Source organism: Kogia breviceps, chromosome 10 (assembly GCF_026419965.1).
Source record: "Kogia breviceps isolate mKogBre1 chromosome 10, mKogBre1 haplotype 1, whole genome shotgun sequence".
NCBI classification, from domain to species: domain Eukaryota; kingdom Metazoa; phylum Chordata; class Mammalia; order Artiodactyla; family Physeteridae; genus Kogia; species Kogia breviceps.
Genome location: NC_081319.1, coordinates 56,125,109 through 56,150,492, shown reverse-complemented (window position 1 = coordinate 56,150,492; position 25,384 = coordinate 56,125,109). Strand labels below are relative to the sequence as shown.

General features: G+C 38.7%; 1 protein-coding gene across 1 annotated transcript in view; it reads left to right on the top strand.

The window, feature by feature from the left end:
* RBMS3 (RNA binding motif single stranded interacting protein 3) overlaps positions 1–25,384 on the top strand; it is a 1,499,266-nt gene that overhangs the window by 539,924 nt on the left and 933,958 nt on the right. The gene's annotated exons all lie outside the window — the stretch shown is intronic.

Below are 25,384 nucleotides of genomic sequence, written 5' to 3'. Positions count from 1 at the left end.
GACACTGTGGCAATTACTTTCTGACCACCTGCCTGTTCCCCATTCCCTTATCCCATAATGTCATTCCTTCTGCTCTGGTTACTCTCTATTTTGTAAATTAAGCTGTTGAATGTACAGTTTTCCTTGAGTTGAAATAAGTCAAGCTTACCCTGCTCTGGCCCCAAGCAAAGGCCCCAGTGCCTTTCTCCTGCTCTCTTACTTGCTTTGATTTCTGGCTCTTGTGACTATGATTCTCTTGTTTGCCCTGGATTGTTCTGCCTTTGGGCTACCTCTGAATACACAATGCATTCCAGACCTATCCACATTGAAGTGAAGGAGAATTAGCATCAGGGTCTGCTTCTAGAATCAATGTGTTTTGAGAGTGGTCTCCAGTAGTTTTAAAAATGATCCCTATTCAATAGAAACTTCACTATAATCTCCACTTCTTTGCAGCTATGAACTTTTAACCCCTCCCATCTTGGCCAAAGAAAAAAGCAAAAAGGCAGCTTTCCTGCCCAAATATATTAATTCAGGGAAAAAAAAGTCTTGGTTTAGGCTCAGTAATTTAACATCAAGCAAAATCATTACTTTTATAATCTAAATTATAGCCTTACTTCCTTGGAAAACTGATTTTAAAAATTCAACCCTTCTGCATAAAAATACTTCTGTAGTATATGATAACAGATCCGATGTAGAGGTCATTGTGTTTTACTCTGATGAATAAAAAAATATAGTGTGGTATTAAGGATGTCAAACAAAATCAGGGTTTGCCTTCAGCATTTACTAGAGTGGTCTTTAATCCTTGTAATTCTTTGAATCTTTGCTACTAACCAGTGAGAAACACTTTTCCCCCCATACTGTTCACTGAGCTGTGTTGCCTTCAAATGTTTTTAGATTTCACTACAAAAACTAAACCAACCAGCTAACTAAGCGAACATACATAGAAGACCCTCAGAAATGTATGTACAGTAACTAGGAGCCTGTGGCTTTGCTCTGTCTGGCATAGCATACGGTGGTTCTCTTCACTTTGATGCAATGAGACTCTGCCAGTGTCTGGAAACTGACAGACAAGAAGCTTACACTAGGTTATGTTAACAATGTAATTTTGAACATTAAAATTCATAATTGATTATTTTTTAAATGATTGGTTACTAACCTTTAAAAATAAACACAACTTCAAAAATTTCTTTAAACTGAAACCCATTCATTTAGTTGACATATCCTTATTGTTACCAAAAATGCCAAGAAAAATTAAGTTAATAATAAATGCTATTTTATTCCCAAATAATGATATTTATTTGATCGACCGATTCATTACTACCTGCTCTGTGTTATCAGCAAATATAGACCTAAATCCAGGAGCTCAGGGAAGGGCCAATTCTAGAAAACACGCATGCCAAAGTGATGACTTCGGGGATGTAACACTCTTGATCTTTGTACCTTTAATTTCCTATTCATGTAAACATAGGTTTCCTGATAACTTTCTTATCTGAGGTCCCATCCTTTGATGACGGGTCGTCACTGGTGGCAAACACTGAGTGTTGACCATGTAGTCACAGCTCCAAGAAGCTACATTGCAAAGGGGGGACATATGCCCTTGTCTCAGAATTCGTAACACCTGATGCTCCGTTGACTGTTTTCAATTACGTATTTCAGTTTCGGACCAGAAAACTAGTGGAATATATATTTTCTGGAATGCCCGTTTTTTTTTTTGTTTGTTTGTTTTTTATGTGATTCCCTGATTTCACTCACCATTTCCACTGTAAGAAATATCCTGTGTAGCAGATTGATTAACAGAACTTTAAAATCCCTAGTCCACCATTTACTTTCTTTGTAAATTTGAGCTCCTCTTACACATAGAGAAGCAGAGAAAATAAACAAATAATAAACCCTGGAGGCATTCACATCCTTGATTTTGATGGTTCTCAAAGTCATTTATATGGGGTTTGGTTATTGTGCCCTCCTTGGAGTCCATGAGCCGATAATTCTCCTGTCCTTTCTGTAGTACAGGTTGGGTTTCTGCTGCTTACAATGACTCGTATGAGTTATGCTTATGGATGAAAGTATACATTCATATTTGACCATGTCCCCAATTTCCCTTTTGCCTTTTAATTATTAGTTTTCTTTGTATTTCAGGACTGTGTATGGTTTGTCACATAAGAGGAAAGATTGACAAGCTGAATTTCTAAGTTCCTTTAGCATTTTTACAATACACAGTTTACAAAACTCTTTAAACATGAGATCATTCTCATGCAGCCTCATTATACTCTCCATCCAAAAATAGTACTAAAATATTATAATAATCCTAGAGTTTACAGGGCTAAGTACAGGAAGCTGATCATAAGGGTGCAAGAGCTACACCACTCACTATCTGGGGAGATATTTTAATAGGATACATTTTCTCATTATACATGAAATAACGGTTATGAAAATACCTCGTACTACAAATGTGACTCATCATATCATCATTGTCATCATGAATAAGGGTCCGATCTTAGACCTATAATCATCCCTCAGTTTCTATGAGGATTTAATTTTTTAGTTTCATTATTCTGAGATTGTTATTAGAAATCAGCTCATAGATCTTTGCTTCATGTTGTTTTTTTCCTTTTTGAAAGAAGTTCACATCGCATAAAAGTTATCCAAAAAGAATTAGAAATGGGTAGCAGAAAGTAGAGGAATTAATAAATGGGAATTGCTAATCCACCCAGAGCATAAGTCACTGGAGTGCAACATTTCCACATTAGGACTTTCATGGCCCCTTCCTCTATAAAAACATATTTAAAATTATATCTTAGGAATCTGTTGGTGAAAAGACAATATACTAATATTATATAATAAAACATTTTTGTGACTTCAGAGTTCATACTTTTTTTCTTCTAATTAAAAAAAAAAGCATTTTCACAGATCTCTAAAAGTACTGTGGCCCCGGGCACCATATCTACTGTGCCCGGTGAGGATATGGGCTCCGAGCAGCAAGTCACCTGTCACTAAATGCGTCAGTTAGGATGCATTTAGATCAGGTTGTCACACAAGGAGGAGACACCCAACTAATGGAGGAATGGAATGCAGGACAGGCAAGTTTTCATAGACAAAGAAAGATGGTAGGATACTGCCTGGTGAGAGAAGACGTCTGTCTGGTTTCAGGAGATGGGATGGAAATGGCAGGAGGAGGGAGGTCCCAAGAATCTGGAGAAATGTTTAAAAATGGGGCAGATGGAAGGGTGAGTAGAATGAATAAACACAAAACCAGAATCCTGACCTCAGTCACCTCCAAGGTTATCAACAGAATCATACGTGTTGGAAATGACTCCAGGCTTAATAGCACTTAGGGAAGAAATTGCTTTTATTTATATAAACAAAATAATTTGTGGTAAAGTGTCTACCTGTTTACTTTTTGCCTTCTCTCAATGGAGGAAAGTTATCCTCTATGCAATTGCAACTCTGAAAGAAAAATCACTATTTTTACCTTTTTGTATTTTCCCCAGCATACCTTTTAACTAACTTTATAAGCTTTTAAAATTTTTATTGGAGTATAGTTACTTTACCATGTAGTGTTAGTTTCTACGGTACAGCAAAGTGAATCAGCTATACGTATACATATATCTCCTCTTTTTTGGATTTCCTTCCCATTTAGGTCACCACAGAGCACTGAGTAGAGTTCCTTGTGCTGTTATTTGCAAATACTTGCAAATCTTTTAATTGAAGGAATGTGGAAGCCTGATGTGTCAGTGGAGACTTGAAAGCACACTGCTCTTTTCATTTGTGAAAAGTTAAAAGTCATAGCTCTTGAAACTTCCCTGGTGGTCCAAGTGGCTAAGATTCTGCGGTTCCAGTGCAGGGGGCCTGGGTTCGATCCCTGGTCAGGGAACTAGATCCCACATCCCACAACTAAAGATCCCACACAGCAATGAAGATCACGTGTGCCGCAACTAAGACCCGGCGCAGCTAAATAAGTAAATAAATAAATATTTTTAAAAAGTCATAGCTCTCAATGAACATTCTTACCTTCATTTCTGCTGAAAATAATACCAAAGCATTGCAGGAGTGTGTATAGGGGGCGGGGAGGGAGGGGGAGGTTTTGATTCAACTTTTAAACAAGTTTACGAAGATGTGTTTGAAATTTCTTTGTAAAAATTACACTAAGATTGATGTACTGTAAATATGTTATAATTGAATACAATCAGAATTACATCACAGAATGAGGACTCACCTTTTTACTCTCTAATAAAAACCCAGCTCTCCCTTATTGCAAAGCATGCCCTTTGCCTTAAAATAAAAATGGTTTTAACTGATTTTCTTTCAGTCGTTTGGGTCGCCATTAATGTGATGGTGAAATTTCATGTTAATTACTGTCAGTTTCCATGGTCAGGGGAATTGCAGGTATCTCTTTCTGTGGGTTACAGAAGGAGACAGTTTGGATAAATTACTTCTGTCTAGACAGACTTCTGCCTTTTTGCTGTGTTGCTCACTGGGCAAGGAGAGCAGGGAATCGAGTGGAGGTGAGGGATTCTGATGTTGCTGACCTGTGGACCACAAACTGATTTAAATAGTATCACCCTGGTGGCAGCATGGTGCCCATCCAACTCTAATAATTGTATAGTTCCTTTGCAATTTCAGTAGGTCTTGTTTATCTAGTGAGAAAAGGACCATGTAAAATCCAGACATACTTGATCATCAGGAGGACTACAAAACACTAAGTTTTGATACCTGGGCAGTGATTCTGGAGTGAGACTGTGCAGTGTTCCCCAAAATTGGAAAACAAAGCTTCAACTTAAACCTTAGGTGAAGTGCTTTGGGTCAGCTCATTGGGGCCACACAGAAGCCCACATAGGAATATGTCCAAGAGAACATGTCCTTAGTGGATAGAGGAAAAGACTTCACAGTTGTTGTTATCTGATTGAGTTAGTTGGTCATGCATAGAAGTCACCAGTCTTTGGAGAGTCCACACCACTTTCATAAGAAGCAGAAAGGAAAGTTTTATCTTGAGGAATTTTTCTCTCATTTTTCTTTATATGATTTTTAAAATTTATCTATTTTTATTTATTATTTTTATTTTTGGTTGCATTGGGCCTTTGTTGCTGTGTGCGGGCTTTCTCTAGTTGTGGCGAGCAGGGACTATTCTTCGTTGCGGTGTGCTTGCTTCTTATTGCGATGGCTTCTCTTGTTGTGGAGCACGGGCTCTAGGTGCGTGGGCTTCAGTAGTTGTGGCACATAGGCTCAGTAATTGTGGCTCACGGGCTTAGTTGCTCTGTGGCATGTGGGATCTTCTCGGACCAGGGCTCGAACCCACATCCCCTGAATTGGCAGGCAGATTCTTAACCACTGCACCACCAGAGAAGCCATCTCATTTTTTTTTCTTCCTGTTTGACGGCTTGTTCACACCATCCTCACCCCAATAATCTGAATTACAGAGATGCTTTCCTGCATATTGTTTATATTGCATATCCCAATGCTAGGAATAAAAGCATATAGAAACTCTGATTTTATTATGTGCATGCTGCATAAAGAGATTTACTTTCCAAAAACACTAAGTGATTTCCGCATCCACAGCATACAAGTTTCTAATGCTGTTTTAGAGTATTCTGAAGGATTTATGACTTTCCTGCATGTACTACTCACCAACTCAGATGTCCTTCAGGATTTTCTCATCACTTTTGACAAAATACTTTGAAATCGAAGGTTGTAGTGCAAAGTGCTCCAGACACCAAATACTGGATAAAATCTGAGCCCGTGCAGAATGCTAATGATAATCCGCATTCAGCTGTGCTTCCAAAATTAAAAACTAAATCTGCAAAGCCTTATGTTCTTTTTACTTTTTGTGTGTGCAAATAAACTAAAATGTTGGACTGTTTTTCATAATATTTAATTTGACCAAATCATTTGTTTTCACCAAACGAAGAATACAGTTTTCACTTACTGTATCATTTCACTTTTCTTTCTTATGACTGTTTTTCCCAAGCAAACAGATTTTGCCATCAGATGCCCACTAGCTGGGTGTTCACGAGCTGTGATGGATTACTTTTAATAGGTGCTGTTTTCCTACTTCATTAACTGCTCTTTAGCTGGTGGTGTTTCTTTGAGCAAGTTAGAAAAGAAACAATGGTTTAACCATTTACCCAAATACACGATGACTATAAGTGTATTCTTTTTAAGTTGATTATGTACACACAAGGTTGTATTTTGAGAGCGTGAGTGTGTATGCTTCTTTCAACCTAAAACTCTCTCTCTCTGTGCCTGGCTGACCACCATCTCCGTGCCAGTCTCCATGGCAACTTTCTTAAGGATAAAGTAACAGAATTGTGAGGGGGTCGCCTACCCACAAACAAAGCTGCCAGGGTCCTGCCAAAGGCCTGACTAGACAGAATCCTCTGCATCCCATGAGGGCAATGCAGGTTACTCCAGCTGGCTCCACCAGTTCTGGGAGGAAAGTGCACTAATGTTTTCTGACCAGTCTTCCCACATACTGGAATGAGATGCAGAACACACATTTCGATATTACTTTTTCGTTCCCATCCACTTGAAATACTTGAAGTATTTTATGTCTAACATTTACTCTGAGATGCTATTTGGACCTTTGGCTTCACAGAGACCAGTGCCTGATACAGTGTGTTGAAAACGCAATCAGGACACAATTTAAGTACCTTTAAATCACTTGCATAAAAAGTTGACCAAGTGATGCTTTTAATATTTTGTCCCATAATTCTTTTTTGAAAAGCAATACATTTGTTTGCTTTTTAATAAGTTATGAAGGATTCATGCGAGCTTTCCCAAGAAATTAAGAAAAATATTTGTTGAAAGATATTGCTATGAACTGAATGTTTGTGCCCACCCCCCATCCGCAATTTGCATATTCAGATCCTAACCCCCAAAGGTGATGGTGTTAGGAGGTGGTCCTTTGGGAGGTGATTAGCTCATGAGGGTGGAGTCCTGAGTGGGATTAGTGCCCTTATAAAGGAGGCTGCAGAGCAATTCCCTCTGTCCCTCCCCCGCGTGAGGACACAGTGAGAAGGTCCTAGCCATGAACCAGGGCCCTCACAGAAAATGTGACCTTGCTGGCACCTTGATCTTGGATTTCTGGCCTCCAGAACTATGACAAAGAAATTTCTATTGTTTATAAGCTATTCCATCTGTGATATTTTGTTATAGCGGCCTGAATGGCCTAGGATAGATATATATTGTACACAGTACATATCACTAGTTCTCATCCAGGGACAGTTTTCCCCCGTGAGGCACTTGGCAATATCTGAAGATAGTTTTGATTGTCATGACTGGGGCCGTGTTACTAGCATCCAGTGGGTAGAGTCCAGGAATGCTTCTAGACATCCTATAGTGCACAGAACAGCTCCCACAATAAGGATTACTGGCCCAAATCATTAGGTAATGAAATACCAAGGTTGAGAAACCATGTTGTATATACAGAGATGTAATATGTGTGTGCTGTATATGTGTATACATACACACCAATTTTTAACAAAAATCCTAATGCGTAGCATTCTCAGATAGGAATAAATGATGCGAAGGTACCTTTTCGTCTAAGTTGGTTTTGCTCCAATCTGCTCAGACTGGGAACTAGAATTCTCATAATAGTTGTCAATCTTGGGTCAGATTTATCTATACAAGTTGTTTAAACACTCCTATAAACAACAAACTGCGATTGTGTTTTTTGTTAAACTACAAAAGATTACCTGAGAACACCAGACCTACCCTAAGGAGTGGAAACTATGTATAGTTTACTCTGTCTCTAAGAATGAGTTCTGTGCGATGAACTATAAATAAAATACCAAATGTTTTGATATTAACAATTCTTTTCTGTTAGGAATTGGTAAAATGCTTAGTAAGTATGGCTACAGGAATATTTCTGATCTGCAGAATCCAGATTGCTCATTTCACCAACAGAGTTCCGCTAATGCTCTCCACACTGTCCATCTTGTTTCTATCCAGTACTCTTCAGCCCAGTTTCCTTATGTTGAGTTTTTTAACCAGTTATGGAAAATTATGAGTTTCTGGTTGTGCAAATGCAAAGCTCACTTTAAAGACAAATCAAGGAAACTTTGTTATGTTAAGCAGTGCTACTCGTAGTGTGGTTACCTGAACTGCCGAAGGAGCACAGACATTTGGTTATTGGTCTGCAATGACTTAGAGAAATTGAAAGTAAGCTTTTAGAAACTTTTAGAGCAATTTAACAATGCACACCTCAACAAACAATTTGCGAATTCACTTGGCAAGTCAAAGGGGGTCACTAGCTATAAAATAGTTAGTGGATCACATGAACTCACATGGTGAGATCACATGTTGGGCTGTGACAAATTAGAGATTTAAAAAAATAATAACTGAAACTTCACCATTGATAATATGAGAAACAACTTCATGTTTACTTTTTTATTATTACCTGGAAATGCCTTCTTATTTCATTCATATGTAGGTCAGTTCTGCTCATATCTGCCATATTTGGTTGAGCTGCCTTGTGTTTTGTTGTGATGTTGAGGTTGGTTGGTTACTCTTCCCATGTGGATTAGTGTATGGATTTGGTGCAACCCACAAAGCATCTTCTCTTGGGGAAAGAAGAACCTCACGTGTATCAGTGAGGATGTGCTAGATTATACTGCTGTAACCAACAAACCCCACATGTCAGAGGCTTAGATCAGCAAAGGCTGACTCCTGGCTCCCAGGGCCCGCCTGTCACTGGCAACGGGGCTGTCTCACTGCTCTTCTGGAGTCACTTGGGACCCCAGGCTGATGGGGCGCCCAGACATTCAACATTACTGACCGTGATACAGAGACAAAGGAAGTCTTGGTTGCTCTTTGCTTTTAAAATCCCAGGTTTACTCTTCAGCCTGTCACTTTCACTTTTACATAGGAAGGCATAGGAGGCAGAAAGGGAAGCAAAGAGATTACTTCCTTTGATTTCAGATAGAATCCCAACCCTATAACTTGGTTGTGGTATAAGCATACATAAATTATTTAATCACTTTGGAATGGGACAACAGTGCCCACCTCATGGGTTTTAATGAAGATTAAATTAGATAACTTCTATGAAAATGCTTTACATATACGACATGCTTGTCCAAAGCAGGCAAATGAAAATGTTTATTATTAGGCTAAAATAGCTTAGATTCAGCTTCCAAAAAAACCTTTTTTTCAACTAGACAATTCTAAAAAATATTGGAATCAATTTAGGTAGAGCTCAGCTATCAAACTATGATAGACCTAAGCATCTTTACAATATTGGCTATTTCTGTTGATCTAGCCAACACATCTTGAATTATTCTTTATAAATCATGGTGGGAGTGGGTGGATATGAATTATCAAATTTTTCCTTTGGGTAAAAATATTTCTAGTCTTTCATACATTTTCCTGTTAAGCATTTTGTGGTACCACTTGGGTGTTTATTGTTCTAGGTTACTGGGCAATATTGTTTCTAGGGAATTAAAAGTGTGATGTGATGGGCCTTATTTAAAATCTGTGTCCAATTTCAGCTGACTTTCAGGCTAATTGCATATTTTTTTCTGTTTAAGAGTTGATTATGTAGGTTATTTTTTTAAAAGAAAGATTCTTCAATAGATTCAAAGTAAACCTAAGAATGATAATATGTTAGAAAGATGTTTTCTGCAAATCTCAGGTCTGCTGATGATCAGGACAATTCTACATTTGTGACATGACAGGAAAAGCCATCCCAGCAGTAAACAATGTATTATTGGTTCATTCCCACTGGAGCAGGGATAGCCAAACTTTGTAGTCTCTTTTCTGGCTCTGCTATCAAAGAATATACCATTGAATCAATCTTTGGTTCTTTTCTCTTTCTGCCTCCTTCCCTCCCTGTCCAGGCTCTGGACCATGCTGTTAGTTGAATGATTTCAAAAACAGGTATTTTGCAGGTACATCTAGGTTCCTGGGCCTAAACTTCCATTTCAAGAGTCATTATCAGTGTTTCTATCATAAACATAGTGGTGCACTGATGCACAGATATTGCCATTTTTTCACCCATCCCTGTAACCTGTGTCAGTGGGGCTTTGCAGCGCCTCCATTTAAGAGGTAGAGTCAGTCTATTTCTGCACCCTCTACTCTGGGCTGGCTGTGAGGCTTGCTTTGGGCAGCAGAAAGTGATGGTATGTTGGTTCAGAGCCATGGCGTCAAGAGGCCTTGCATGCTTCTGTGTTCTCTTCTGGAGCCCTGCCGCTGCTGTGAGAACAAGCCAGGCCAGCTTGCTGGAGGGGGAGACATGGTGTCCAGATGAGCCACGTCATCCCAGCTGAGGCCACACGAGACCAGCCAGAGCCCAGCAGACTTCCTAAGCTGACTGCAGACCAGGAGTGAGCCCGCCAGAGATGCCAGGTGATCCTTAGACTCATGACAGATAACACATTGCGGTGTGTAGGTCACCAAGTTTTGGGGTGGTTAGTTGATGCTGCAGTTGTTATGGGCCCCACAGAAGTGAGGGAAATGGGGCAACAGTGAGCGTCAATGTCAAGGAGAGTCACCAGCTGAGTTCCACGTCTCAGAAGCTCTCCCCACAAATGAACATGTTCTTTATTTACCCAGGGCTTCTCATTTTGGCCACCGTATTAGTTTCTTTTTGCTGATGTAACAAAATGCTGCAGACTTAGTGGCTTAACACAATGTATATTTATTATCTTACAGTTCTAGAGTTGAGAATCCTAAAATCACAGGTTTTAAAAAAATCTGGATTGGCTGAGGATTTCTAAAATAATCAAGTGCTGGGTTTTTGTTTTGTTCTGTTGCTTAAGACTTCTTTCCTCAATTTTTCTCTTTCCTATTACATTTTATTACAGACAGCAAAAGGAAACCAGGATGTACCTTCAATACTTTGCTTAGAAATCTCCACAGCTCAGTACCCTAAGTTATGGCTCAGAAGGGCCACTTTCCACAAATTTGTGGGACATGTGTCAGCCATATGCCATTATATACAAAACAAGAGACCCCTTTCCTCCAGTTTCCACATATTCCTCGTGTCCTGAGCCCTTGCTAACAATGCCTTTAAAGTCCACTTTTCCACCAGCAGTCTTCTTAAATAAGCAAATATAAGTTTTCTCCACTGTGCCCCTCATTTTTATCTAAGTCCTCCCTACCAGAGTCATCAATATCTACATTTTTACTTACAGTCTTTTTAAGGCAATGTAGGCTTTTCCTGTCCTGGTCATCAACAGTTTTCCAGCTTCTTCCCATGCCCAATTCCAAAGCCACTTTCACATTTTTCAGTTGTTTTTAATATCAGCAGCCCACTTCTGTTGCCCAAGTCTGTGTGTGTTTCCTATTGCCACTGTAACAACTTACCACAAATTTAGGGGCTTAAAACAACAAATTATCTTACATTTCTGGAGGACAGAAAATCAACAATGTTGGCAGTATTCCTCCTGGAGCCCCTAGGGGAGAATTCATTCCCTTGCCTTTGCCTAGAGAGGCTATGTACCTTCCCGGGCACATGGCCCCTTCCTCTATCTTCAAAGCCAGGAACTCAGCATTGCCAAATCTCATCCTCTCTCGCTCTTACCTCTGCTTCTGTCACATCGCCTTCTCTGACTCTGACACTCCTGCCTCCCTCTTATAAGGACCCCTGTGGTTACACAGGCTCACCCAGATCATCTAGGATAATCTTCCCATCTCAATGCCCTTAATCCTATCTGCAAAGTCCCCTTTGCTATTTGAGATAATAACATATTCACAAATTTTGAGAATTAGGACATGGGCACCTTTTGGGGGGATGGGGCATGATTCTACCCACCTTTCTAGATGTTTTCTTGTAATATTAAAATCCAAATATGCAGCAAATAGTACTCTTTCATGGGTACTAAAAATAGGATGTGTACATCAAAATTATATTTCTAAAAGAGGAAAAATAAATTTTATCTGATCATATACAGTGAAAAGTAGATAAATGATAGACAGATAGATAGATAGATAGATAGATAGACAGTGAAAAGCCCCATATATTTCCTTAAAGTAGTTCCTTTGAATTCTAAGTTACTCCTGAACAATTCATGTTTTAAATGGTGTTAGCTAGTATTAAATTTTTACTAGTAAGAAAGACCACTGTTTGTAGAAGTCTGTCAACAGTAAGCAAAGAACATGTCTGGATCAGTAGGAAGGTGGGAATGTCCCTGCTCTGTCATTTCTCTGATGCTGAAGGTGATGCTCTCTGCCTCCAAAGCTGCTCCTAAAGGCAGGGGAAGCAGAGCTTGGCCTCTGATGCCCACAGCCCAGTCGGGTTTTGGGTTCAAGGTTGGTGCAAGGCTAATCCAAACCTTTTAGTACCTCTAAGGTTATTTGTTCATATCTGGGCCTGGGGTTTGATCACGCCTCTTTCAGCTGCTCCATTGTCATTATTACTGTGGATCTTAAAATTTCCAGCTTCTTTGAACTCCACCCACAGCATTTGACACTCTGAGCTTCAGCGACCTTGAATGCCACAGCTAGTTATGTCCTGTGCAGAAGAAAGATCTCCTTTCATATATTTTGTTTACTTGCCATCACCTCCCTGTGACCCTAGTTCTTGCTTTGTAAAATTGCATAAGGAAGCAGAAGACAATCGCACAGAAAACAGACCTTCCTCTCCCCAACTTATTGTGGTATTAAAACAGTACTTCTCAGGGTCTGCCATCAGCAAAAATGAAAATATTAATTATATTTGTTACTTCATAAAATCTAAATGTGTGGCTGCATCTCTCATTGCACTGCTTTGAAGGCCCTTGGGTCTGGTCCAAATATTGCTCTTTATATTTGAACGAGATGATTTCTTTGCTGTCTGGGGCAGTTTTACCTCCGGTTCTAAGGTCCAGGCAGTGAGTGTGTCAGGGACTCTCCCTTTAACATTCTGTCAAGCATTGTGTTTGCTTTCTGAAAATTTGTTTTTCACGGTGAAGAATATCATTAAAGTAACTCCAAAATAACTCCAAACTGTCTTCACTGTAGAATCTTTGGTCACTTTAGAGCCCAGCTGTTGACGGATGCAAGTTACAAGGGAAAAGTTATCATCCTGTGATACTTACTCTCTTGCATTTACAAGCTATGCTCCTGTGACAGGGAAATCTGTGAGCTGACTTTTTATACTCAGGTTAAAAGAAATCCAGGATGTGGCACTGAAAGTTGATCTGATGCTTTACTGATGTGTATTATTTCTCCCTTTCTGGAGTTAATTTTCACCTGCCATTAGTCTGCCCCCTAACCCAAAATATTGGAGTCCACCTGGCATTCCTTTACATCATCTGTGTATGGGTTTCCCCCTCCCATCATACCAAGGCAAGTTAGCATCATGAGAAACCTTCCCAGGTTCTGCCACCCGACTTCAGATTTTGTGATGCCTGCAGAATTCACAAGTCCTGAAACTAGTCACAGCTGTCTCTTTATGCTGGAATTGATAGTATTATCATTATGTATTGATTTATTTTCTAGCATTGTATTTGCCTACGTGTGCCTGTGCGTGTGTAGGTGTGTACTTTAATGCACACTATGGCTGACCTTAAACAGGATATTAATTGCGAACTGGGAAATATTATGGAAGGCAGCATGACTTAGTGGTTAAATGTAGGATTTGGCTGTCATAACACATACATGTAAATTATGACTTTCCCATTTACTAATTTTGCCTCCTTATTAGGCAAGTTACTTTACTCTCCAAGGCCCAGTTTCTCCTTCTTTAAAATAGTGATCGTGATAGAACCTTTTCCATAGGGTTTTTGAGAGGATTTAATGAGATTCCACAAATAAATTCCTTAGCATAGTGCTTGGCAGGTATTAAATGCTCAGTAGATTTCACCTTTTATTCTTTATTTTGATAAAGATGTTAAGCAAGTGTTCAGGCAAGTTTCACCTTAAATAGAAATATGGTTATATTGTTTAAAACAGAATTGACACTTACTTGGTATACATTTATTAAACATGTCTGGTACTTTGGATATAAATTAAAGGTCCCTGCCTTTAAGGAACCCAGAATATAGGGAGAAACATTAAAACAAAGGATGATAATACAACTGTGATGGGTATTGTGATAGCGGTATGGCCAAGATGCTATGAGAAAAAAGTGATACCTGTCCTGAGTGATGGGAAGAGGATGGCAAGGAAAAGCCTTCCTGGAAGAAGTAAGGTCTAGGCTGAGTCCTGAATGGTGGACAAGTAGAAGTTCACCAAGTGAAAGAACAGTTATTCTAGGCACAGAGGTAAGAAGAAGAATGATACCATCTTAAAAAAAAATTAAACCACAACATTAGATTATGAGAAAGGAACTGGACTTAATTTCTGCATGAATTTGTATGAATCAAAATCTGGTTAAAGACTCATTGGGCAGATCTCAGGCAAGCTCTTGGGCAGCTCTATAAAGAGCAGCTTAACTTCTGCCCTTGCACAACAGTTCATAAAATGAGAGTGACTACTATTTACTTAATACCTACTCTAGGCCAAATGCTGAAGTTGGTTGCTTTATAACCAATGTACTCTCAAAACATATGATATTTTATTGGTTTTAACTCTTATTACAGTGAGCCATGCCACCACTGCAGAAACCATCCTGTAGAAAATGTAAGGAATGACAGAGTTCAAACACCAAATTCCCTTTACTCTGTCCAGGTTATCTTTATTATGAGGATTGGAGTTGTACCTGAAGAATTCCCTCCCTGCTCTTATCAAATACTTAGTTTTTTGATGTGGTAATAGTCAATAGTTTTAGGATTCAAAATAAAATTATTACATGTCTGTGACTTTCCTGAATGTTAATAACCAAATTTGCAACATGTTAAGAGCTGATGATTTTCAAGTATGGTGTTATCAAGCTACAAAATTTGAAATTTTATGTACCTTCCCCCTCAGCTGTCATTCATTCCCTCCCAGCGAACAGAGTAGGGTTAGGAAACAGCATAGGGTTAGGGTTAGTGTAAACAGCTAAACTTCTTTAAGGGTTTCTGGACATGGGTGGCCTCCAGAGGAAGCCATAAAGGATTAGCGCCCTTCTACATGGTGGACCCTATGGAGCATTAGAGGAAAGAGACAAGGCAGCTAAGGGGCCCTTTGCTTCCTTTCTGTGGGACACAATCATCCAGATAGTGAAAGGCTGCCACCTTGAAGTCGTGCTCTTTAATGAGAGTGTAGGTTCCTTAGGAAATGTAAATAGTGCTGCTAACCATGCCTGATCCCTCATCAGACTTGCTCCTTTTGGATGTTAAAAGGCCTGTCAGGCTCAGAGATTGTTCCTGTATTCATCATCTGTGGAAAAAGGAAGTGTAGCTTGTTCCCAAGAATTCACCCTCTAATGTGTACTTGCTTCCCGTGATCACAATGAATTTGCCAGTGCTAAGTACTTGTGCCCTGTCCAAAAGGTTTACTTGTGATGAATTGAGCTAATAAACATGTAACTGAATGATGCAGCTGCAGATTGACTGTCTCAGCAGGATGTACCTGCTTTTCCATATCCCTCTACTTTCTACCCTTGTACACTCAACATACCCACAGACCCAACACCTGTCAGTTTGGTAGCTGCTGGTTTGTCTTCTGAGGCCTGTATTGCCATGTCTCTTAAAGCAAAGAACGCTTAGAGAGAGATCTAAAATGAAGAGCAAATATGTAGCTCCCTGCCCCTTCCAAGAGAGGCCATCTGGGAAGCTGATTATAATACCCTTTTTGGCTGAACTTAGATTTGGCCTCAGAATCCTTCTCAACTCCTTGCTCCAGACAGACACTAGCAATAGACAAGAGTTGGCAGGCAAGATGAAACCTGTTGGTCTTTTGTGCCAACCACGTATTTTGCATTCTTACAATAGGGGAATCAAGCGAAATTGGGCAAGAGGAAGGCTTACATTCTTTCAAGGTTCTAAGAAGAAAAAAGCCTCTTTTATGTTTGTATGTGTATATATATTTGTTCATGTGTGTATCTATTAATATGCATTTGAGGGAGACAGAAATATTCGTTGGTTATAGACAGGCAAACAAAAATAACTGCGTATAGAATTTTCATAACCTATAATACATTCAATGAGTAAATTGTAGTAAATAATGACTGTGGATTATTTTCCCCATTAACCACATTTATCATTTGTAGCTATGAAGTGCTCTTTAAAATGGTCTTTCTTGCAAAGGCAAAGGAACATTTTCTGTCCCCATGAAAAAAATGACCCTGCCAGTACCTACCCAGCTTTATGGTCGGGAGCTATAACCTTTTTTTTATGGGATTTAAACACAAGGAATATTTCACAGTGATTTCACTGTCAAATGAAACCTAGGCAACATTTTGCTCTTTTCATCACTCTATGAGAAATTCAAAGATGGGTTAAGAGGAAAGTCCTTATATTCCCAGAGTCTGAAACTGCTTGGAAGTGGATGGTTCTTCCTCCTTTGCTTTTGTGTTTCCTCCAATGAGTAGGAGTAGAAAGCTGTCCCATCTCTTCAGGTCATTTCAGTTTGCTGAGCATTTACAGAATGTACTTCTGCACAGTCCTAGGTGAACTGAGCATCTTATTTCAGGCACAGCATCTCTGTATTCTTCATTAGATTTATTTACCAACTACTCAGTTTTCAAGCAGGAGCATTTAAACTCTCAGTCTGAAGTTTTGAGTTAATTCAACCAAGGTCTATCAGGTAAAATAAAAAGGAAAATACTATTTTCTCTTTCCTCATTGGAGGATCATTTTCTTGCCTTGAGAACAGCCATATTACATTATTTTAATATTTTTCTAAAAAAAAATTGCAGTAGTTCCAGCCATTTCCGCTTTCCCCCTAAAATACTTTGTAAAATTGAGAATGGTGAAATTAGGTCATCCCTGTGATAGAGATTTTTTGAGACTTTTGCTTTATCTCTTATTGTTCAAACTATATCATGTTTACAAATAATATTAAACAAAAGATGGTTTTTCCATAATGTTTAGTAAGCAGCTGTCTGAATTTCAATAGCTTTTTGGTATACTATTCTGGAAGAACAGATTGTTTTGAAAAAATAATATTTGCCAATATCTTGTATTGGGAAGTGATTTTTCATTTGAACCCATTGTCACACCCTATTGATGAAAATTACAGCCATTTTGAAAAACTTTTTCTGTTGTTTGGCTTCTTAGATATTTTTGGTTGAGTTTATTATGATTTCATACAAATTCCTATACACCAAAAGTATTAGCTTGGAAGTTTAAGGCTGAGAGCCAACCATTAGTATCTCTTTGTCAAATTATGAAAGGAAGTTCTTTAGAAAGTCAGTCTGAAAGCTGCCACACATTCAAACATGTCCTTTCAGCCTATTTAAATAGTCTCAGAACAAATTTAATGTCCCTCCTTGCCTTGCAATGTCTGGAAAGCTGACAGTGACATTGATTTCAGAGACAAAAAGAAGGAACGAGCATTTGAGAAACCTTTTTATTCTTGCTCCTTGGCTACATCAGAGAATTCAGAAGATGCAAAGCTAGCGACTGGGAGGAAGATGAACTGAATGGAAGACATGAAACTATAAGAATCTTGCTCTGTCTCTGATTGTGGAAACTTATAGAGCCAATCACAGACCTGCCTCAGGGACTAAAAATTAGCATTTGTGTCAGACAAATACCGGATGATACTTTTTTATATGATGAAAGATTTGCATGTAGTCCTTCCCTGCATGTTCAGTGTTTTAGTCTAACTCTGAGAAGAAACTTAGCAGCAACATACTTTCTCTATGTTCATCTTTACATCTCCATTTCTACTCCTCCCCCCAAATAAAATAGTTTGGTTTGCACAGTGAAATTAGTGGAAGCAGTAGCACTAACAATATCTGGGCTGCTAGCCCCTCCCCTCAGAGCACATCAGGTGGAATATTTAGGAAAAATAGTTTTTATTCTGAGTGAAGTCAAGTGGAGTTTTAGTATACTTGGTGGTAACTACCTTTCAGAGCTTGTTTTCATATTGGAATTATATCTTATACAGGCATCCTAATCCTAAAGTTAGTGAATAAGCCAAAAAAAAAAAACCTCTCATATCAACAAATTTACTTTTTGAAAAACCATCTAAATTCCAAGACTTTTCTGTTCTGACTGGCACTTGCACCCTCACATGAGCTGAGCCACCTCCAGACAAGTAGATAAGATCACTTCATATCACCTAGCCCCAGTTGATCTGCCAGCTGAGGACAGCCACATGAAGCAAGGCAAGACCAGCAGAACGACCACCAGCTGAGCCCAGCCCAAACTGCTGGTCCTGCATCAATAGATGGTACCTCTCTGAAACCACTAGTTTGGGTGATGATTTGTTGCACAAAAATAGATTACTGATATAGTGAATTCTCATGGATTTTTAAGAAGCTAGCTCTCTCCCTCCCTTCCTTCTTCCTTCCTTCCTTTCTTTTTTTCTTTCCTGTTTTACATCTCATATGACAGTATAATTGGGGGCAGACAGTCAAGGGCTTGTCTGATGATGTCATCAAGCATATTTGTATCTTTAGCATCTTAGCTTCTTTCCATGGCAAGAGGGCCACCGCTACCCTCAGGCCTCACATCTGCACTCAGGGCAGGAAAAAGAGAAAATGGATTCACCAATTGTTCCAGTTCTACTCGTTAGGAAAGCAGAACTTCTCCAACATCCCTACCAGACTTCTGCTATAGGAATGGGACATACAGCTACTGAGAGCTGCCAGGGCAGCTGGGAAGTGAGTACTTGGCTCTTCAGTTCCTTTGGTGGATGCAGAGAAATGGGCTTGGGAATGGCTGCTGTATTAGCTAGCAAACAGTGTCAGATATATTTCCTTTCTCCTCACACTGTTTTAACTTCTCAGTATTACGTGAAACCCTAGAAAAGGAACCAGATAAAGCTGAATTCATATCTATTCACCAGTTATGTAATACTAACAAAGCCTCAGTTTCCTTATCTGTAAAATGTGAAACATTACTTCATACCTCAAAAATGTATTTTGAATATTGAATTATAATATGAATAATTGTGTAGAGAAGTGATATTCTTTATAATGTCTGAGATTTAGGTAAATTTTCTACTTGCCAATATTTTGATAAATAAGGAAATATGGCTTTGGATGATCAAACAGGTACAGGCTGGCTTTCATTTCATCGTGTCTTTCTAGTTAATTAGAGTCAAAATATCCCTGATAAACAAATTTGACGTTAGATCCTGAACTTATTTTAACTTTCTGTAAAAATAGTTCAGAGATGGAAATAGTGAAAAATGGTTGTTTTACCCCATTTGGTATGTAAATTTAGCAGTCTGACATATAGCATGAAGAGCCAAGAGTTATGTTATGGACAATTTGGAATGCTAAATTATGAGATAAAGTTATGGGACACGGTAGAATCAGAAACCCCTCAGATAAGCAGCCATTTCTCCTGACAAACTTTCTTTCAGCCCTGCCCAGACGTTGGCCAGTTGATATTACTGGACTTCTTTGACATTAGAGATGACAGATCACTAGTGTTGACTGAAAAAAAATGCACAACGTGAGAGTTGGGAATTAAGTTTTATTGGGAGCAAAATGAGGAATACAGCCTGGGAGACAGCATTTCACATAGCTCTTAGAAACTACTCCAAAGAGGCAGGGGGGATGGTCAGTATATATATGATTTTGGTGAAGGGGGAGCACATGCAGTGAAGCACACCTTTGTGCACAGGGTTACTGCTAGTCTTATGAAGGTTACTGCTAGTCACAAGGAGCAGTTGTCACCATGAAGGTTTTTAGTGCTTTTCTAAATATGAGGAGATGCAAGAATTGGGCTCATAAAATCTCCTCCTGAAAATATATAACTATCTGAATTCCTGTTCTGCCAGTTTTTTTCCAGAGCACAGAGTGCCTCATTCCTGATCTACACGCTGAACTCCTTTCAGGGGGTGTTGAAGGTCAGTGGTTGCAGCAGCTTGTGATTTAATTCTTGTAGAGCCAGATGGCAAGTGCCAACCTTCAGTTGGCACCAGTGATCCTAGAGGATTCATGAAAAAAAGAGCCTCTGTCTTAATTTACAATGACTCAGAATCTTAGGAATCATGATTAAGAAGGGGGAAGGTGTATTATTCAGGCTTTCCTGTGGTAACAAACATAAATCTCAGCAACTTAACATGATGCATGTTTTTTCTTGCTCATACAAATTTCTATGCAGTTCCATTCATTTCCCCAAGGATGCTCTCTTCCAGTCAGTGACTCAGGGCTCCAGGCAGCTTCCATCTTGTGGCAGAACTATCTGAGCTCGTGGCCCTCATGGGCACAGTTAAATAAGTGATCAGAGATGGAGGAGGCACACCAGCTTTAATTGTTTTGGTCTGGAAGGGACACTTGTTACTTCTTATATCCATCTATTATTTAAAGTTTTCACACAGCCCAACACACCTACAAGGGGGGCTGGAAAATGTAGGAAAATGTGGATATTTGTTGAGCAGCACATTTTCTTTGCCACAGAGGAAACTGGTTTCTTGGTAATCGTAACTTTGAGGTTTAAATTAAGGGAGGTAATATTTGTAAAATACCTAGTAGAATATCTGGCTCCATGAAGGCTGAGACCATATCTATTCTGTTCACTTCTAGATGCCAAACCCTGGGCACAGTGTTTGGCAAATAATAGGGACTATGGAATGAATGAATGAACAAATAAACAGACAAGTACTGACTTGCTTTCTTTCAACCATATTTTATCATCTTTGAGTGTAGATAAGAAGACTTGTCTTCTTAGATTAGTACAATGTCCAGCACGTAGTATATACTCAATATATATTTGTTGATGATGAGGTTGATGACAGACAGACAAGGCTCACAGTTCGTGATCTAACTATGATGGCACTGAGTGATTTTCCTTTTCCTTTCAACAAGGGTTAACATTTTCAATAGGATGGATTGTATCTCCCTCTGGCAGTATATTTTAGAAGTATAATCTTGAAAAAGAAACCTCTGTTCAACTTCAAAATACTGGGACAAATGGTCCTCATGTGCTGCATGGAGCTGAAGGCATTTAACGTAACTGTACTGTCCAGATCACTTTGTTTTCTTTCTTAAACAACATAAATTTGTTGAGCTAGTCCTTTGAGAACTACGATTTGTTGACATGAATTCAACATGATCCCAACCTGCATCGTAAGAATGTTGATTCCTTTGCCAACTTTTATTCCTCTGCCAAGTTTTGTGGAACATGCTTTTGGTCTTGGCTATCTCCTGTATATTAGCTATTCTATTTCTTATCATTTCTAGAGAGACATTAATTATTTTCCTCTGCACTTCTGGGAGTCATACACATGATATTATTACTGGACAACATCAGTAGATTGTCTCTCTGAGACATGTTAAGTTGGGGTAGTACCAAGTGCTTCTGCAAGCTGGAGACTGGGTCTTAGTGGATCACTGTCAGCTGGAGTTTTTAAAAGTTTGTCATTTCACCCAATAGCAGCAAACAAGTACAGTGAAGTGCTTATTTGTCCATGGAGATGTAAGAATATCTTTCCATTCTTATTCATAAGAAGTGCTTTCTTGATGAAAATTCTAGGTGGATGAGAAACTTGCATCTTTCCCCAGAGGGAGAAACAGACTTGAAATACCGAGGAACATGAATTGGAGAAAATCTTAGTGTATAAGCATTTGGTACTGATGCTGTGATCTGCTCTGATGTGCTGTTCATTTGGCAAATGAAGAAATGATATGGGTTTTATAAACAGAGAACTCTCAATCTGGCCACAAATTTGTGTTGTAAAGTTTGAGACTTGTTTGTTGGCTTTTTAAAAAGTGTACTCATTTATTCAGTAGTTATTTATTGAGTCCATACTACATGCCAGGCATTGTTCTAGGGGCTGTGGATACAGCAGCGACCAAAACATTAAAACAAAAGAAAATAAAGCCAACAAAACCCATCCGACCCTTGGGGAGAGTTTAGGAAAATTGCCTGAAGTCACACAGCTCTTTAATAAGAGAATTGGGACTCAAACTAGGCAGTCTGACTTGTAGCCCATGCTTTTCACTACCAAACTGTGGTTCTTCCTATTTTTTTCTTAATTAATAAACCTTATTTTTAGAGCAGTTTTAAGTTTCAGGAAAAATTGAGCAGAAAGTACAGAGAGCTACAATATAATATACAACTGTCCCACACATTTGTTGATCTTTGATGCAGAAAATAGAAATGGATCAAATATGAGTATACCTAATGCATGCCTTCTCTTTCTCTGCCGTCATATTACAATAGTGTTAACTGAAAATTGTCGTAGTCCTAGGTTATTAATTCATTTATCCAACAATTAATTATAGAGCCTCTTTCATGTGTTAGGATGTTCAAATGGCAATGAATAGACAGACGTGGTCCCTGCCCTTACAGAGGTTATGGTAGAGTGTAAGCTCTGACGCAAATAATATCAAAAATGAGTATAAAATTACAAAAGACAGAGACTTTAAAAGACAATGTAGCATATAGCACAGGGAACATTACTCAATAATCTGTAATAACATATATGGGAAAAGAATCTGAAAAAGAATAGATTTATGTGTTGATGCTTGTATAACTGAATCACTTTGCTGTACACCTAAAACTAATACAACATTGTAAAAGAACTATACTCTAGTATAAAATAAAAAATAAATTAAAAAAGACAATGTGGCACACAATTTTAGATTGGGGATTTATACAAGTCCTATCTGAGATAATAATATTTAAATGGCACCTGAAGGATGAGTAAGAGTTTGCCTTGCAAAGAGGAGAGGAGAGGGTATTTCAGGGAAGGGGATCAACAAAACAAAGTTACTGACAAGGCTAAGAATGTGGATCTTTCTAATATAAAGGAGCTGAATTGGTCATGGAAATGGAACATGACTGGCCTGAGAGATAGGAGTAAAGCCAGGAGACTTTGTTGTCCTAAAGTCAAAAGAAAGCATGAGCACATAAGGTCAGGTAAGTTTAAGATTAAAAAAAGTCCACTGATTGGAGGCTGTTGGTGACCTTTTATTTTTTGATATCAGCATTAGCACAAGGGTTGTTTTAAATGGTTTTTTTAAAAAAAGTTTCAAGTGCATGTTTTCTTATCAAGAGCAATGTCCTCAGGTTTAGGGTAAAGAAATGTCTTTGGAGTGGGCTAATTTATGAAGGTGAGAAAGTGGTCAGAGTGCAAAGATAACACTTATGAGCAGCTTGCAAAGAGAGGACAGTAGCCAGAGAGGAGGTGGCATGGAGGGAACTCTTTTTTTTTTTTTTTTAAGTTGACACCAGTTGGAGCAAGTTAAAATGCTGATTTTAGAGAACTGAGAATGAGAGAGAGCACAGGAGGGCAAGAGGGCTAAAAATGAAAGTTGGGGGATAACCAAGGCAGCAGGAAGGTAAGACTCTGGGCACCCGTAAAGGGACCCGTAAGACTCTGGGCACCCGTAAAAGTAAAGATTTAATTTAGTTAATAGATTTGATAGCAGTATTAATTATATTCTTTAAGAATTATGAAGCAAGAACTTGGTGAGGAGCTGAGAGAGATAGGGTGGGAAGTGGGGAGGAGAAAGTCCAAGTATCTGAAGGTAGTGAGGGTGGTGGACAGAGACCTCATTAGAGAAATACTGTGAAGTATGTCAAGCAGTGCCAAGTGGCTGTTTGAACAGGTAACCGAGAAATTATAGTGATGTCAGCAAATTTGAATCAGATTTCAGTGGACCTAGACACAAAATGTTAGTAGCCTACATAAAGTTTATCTCAGATTACTTGGTATTAAGTCCAGTCTGGTACAGAGGGGCCTGGACCCCTCTGTTTGGTGCTCTGTTTTTCTCCATCATGTGACTTCCATTTCATGGTCCAAAAGTGTGTTCCATTCCAAGCAGGAAGGGAAAAGGAACAGAAAGAGTGTTTCCATTCCCCATTTAAGTTTGTTGTCAGAGAGTGGATGATTGAACAGATGCCTTCAGAGACAGCAGTTTCCAGTGCTGAAAGTCTAGAATCTGACTATGGAAGTGGGGTAGCTGAAGTGACATGCGGAAAAGTCACTGGAGACAAAGGAACTAAGGATCAAGGAAACCACATGAGATGGGTCATTCACATGGACTATGAGGTTTCCATCAATGACAGATTTCGAGGAATAAAGAAAGAAAGAGAGCTCAGAACCCAGATCTTTGACGAATGAAGGGGAGAAACCATGCAGATGATAGAAAGGCAGAGGGGGACCAGGAGTATTTACAAGACAGTGAATATAAAAATGATTAATGTACTCTAAGCTTAGTAAGGAGGTGAACACAGTGGGGAGAAGCCTGATAGTTAAGAAGAAGGAATTGGTACCAGTGGATCAAGGATATTGATGAGGTAGAGTTGCTAGAGCAGATGATCTAGAAAATAGGAAGCTACCATCTTTTCTAAAAGAAACTTAGCTTTTATTGTGAAGGAAATGGACATAGTTGTTATCCAAATAAACACTCCAGTGCATGTTAGTACAGCTTGAGCCTGGAGGATAAAACATTATTTTGAAATTTGTTATCATATACATTAATAAGTATTTGTCTATGGCCCAAACATAAGAAAAATGAAATTTTTTTGATTTGTAACATACATTCTAATCATATTATTTTGGATAATTCTTAAAATTTGAAGCATCTAAGTCTTGTTCTGGTTATCCTCACAAATTTGGCCTTTATCTTACTTCAATGCTTTATTTAAATTATAAAATAAAGTATGCATATAGTATAAAAATGTTCCAACAAAACAGAAAGTTATAAAAATAAAAGCCAAAAAGTCTTCCTGTCTTGACTTTTCCACTTTTAATGCCACTCCTTAGAGACAGTTGTCTTTAAATCTTTCCAGGGACTCCTTGGTGGTTAAGACAATCATTTAAAATAATGTACTAATTTGTAATTTTTAAAAAAACTTATCTTTCTGTAGTGTTATGGACTGAATGTTTGTTTCCTCCCAAAATTTATATGTTGAGGCTCTAACCTGTAATGTCATGGTATTTGGAGGTGGGCCTTTGGAAGGTAATCAGGTTTAGATGAGGTCATGAGGATGGAGTCCCCATGATGGGATTAGTGCCCTTATAAGAAGAGAAAGAGACACAGCTTCTTCCTTCTCTCTGTCAAGTGAGGGTACAGTGAGATGGTGGACATCTGCAAGTCAGAAAGAAGGCCCTCACCAAGAACTGAGTCTGCTGCTACCTTGATATTTAACTCAGTCTCTAGAACTGTGAGAATTATGTGGTATTTAAACCACCTGGTGTATGATATTTTGATATAGTGGCTTGAGCTAAACTATAAAGTTTCTGCTGATTTCCTGATATGAAATATTTGAAACTTTATAGTTACAATTCTGATATACTCTCTCTGCTTCTTGAGTTTGATTTTGTTAATGATATTATTGTTTTAACAATTTAAATTAATATACTTTGCCCTCTATTTCTTGATCCTAAACTTTGGACGGTCCTGCTAGGTAATATAAGGATGTTGTTTTATAATCTTATAGCCCTGTATTATGCCTCCCTGACTTTGTTTCTCTCCTCTTCTCCCTTCTCCTACCTC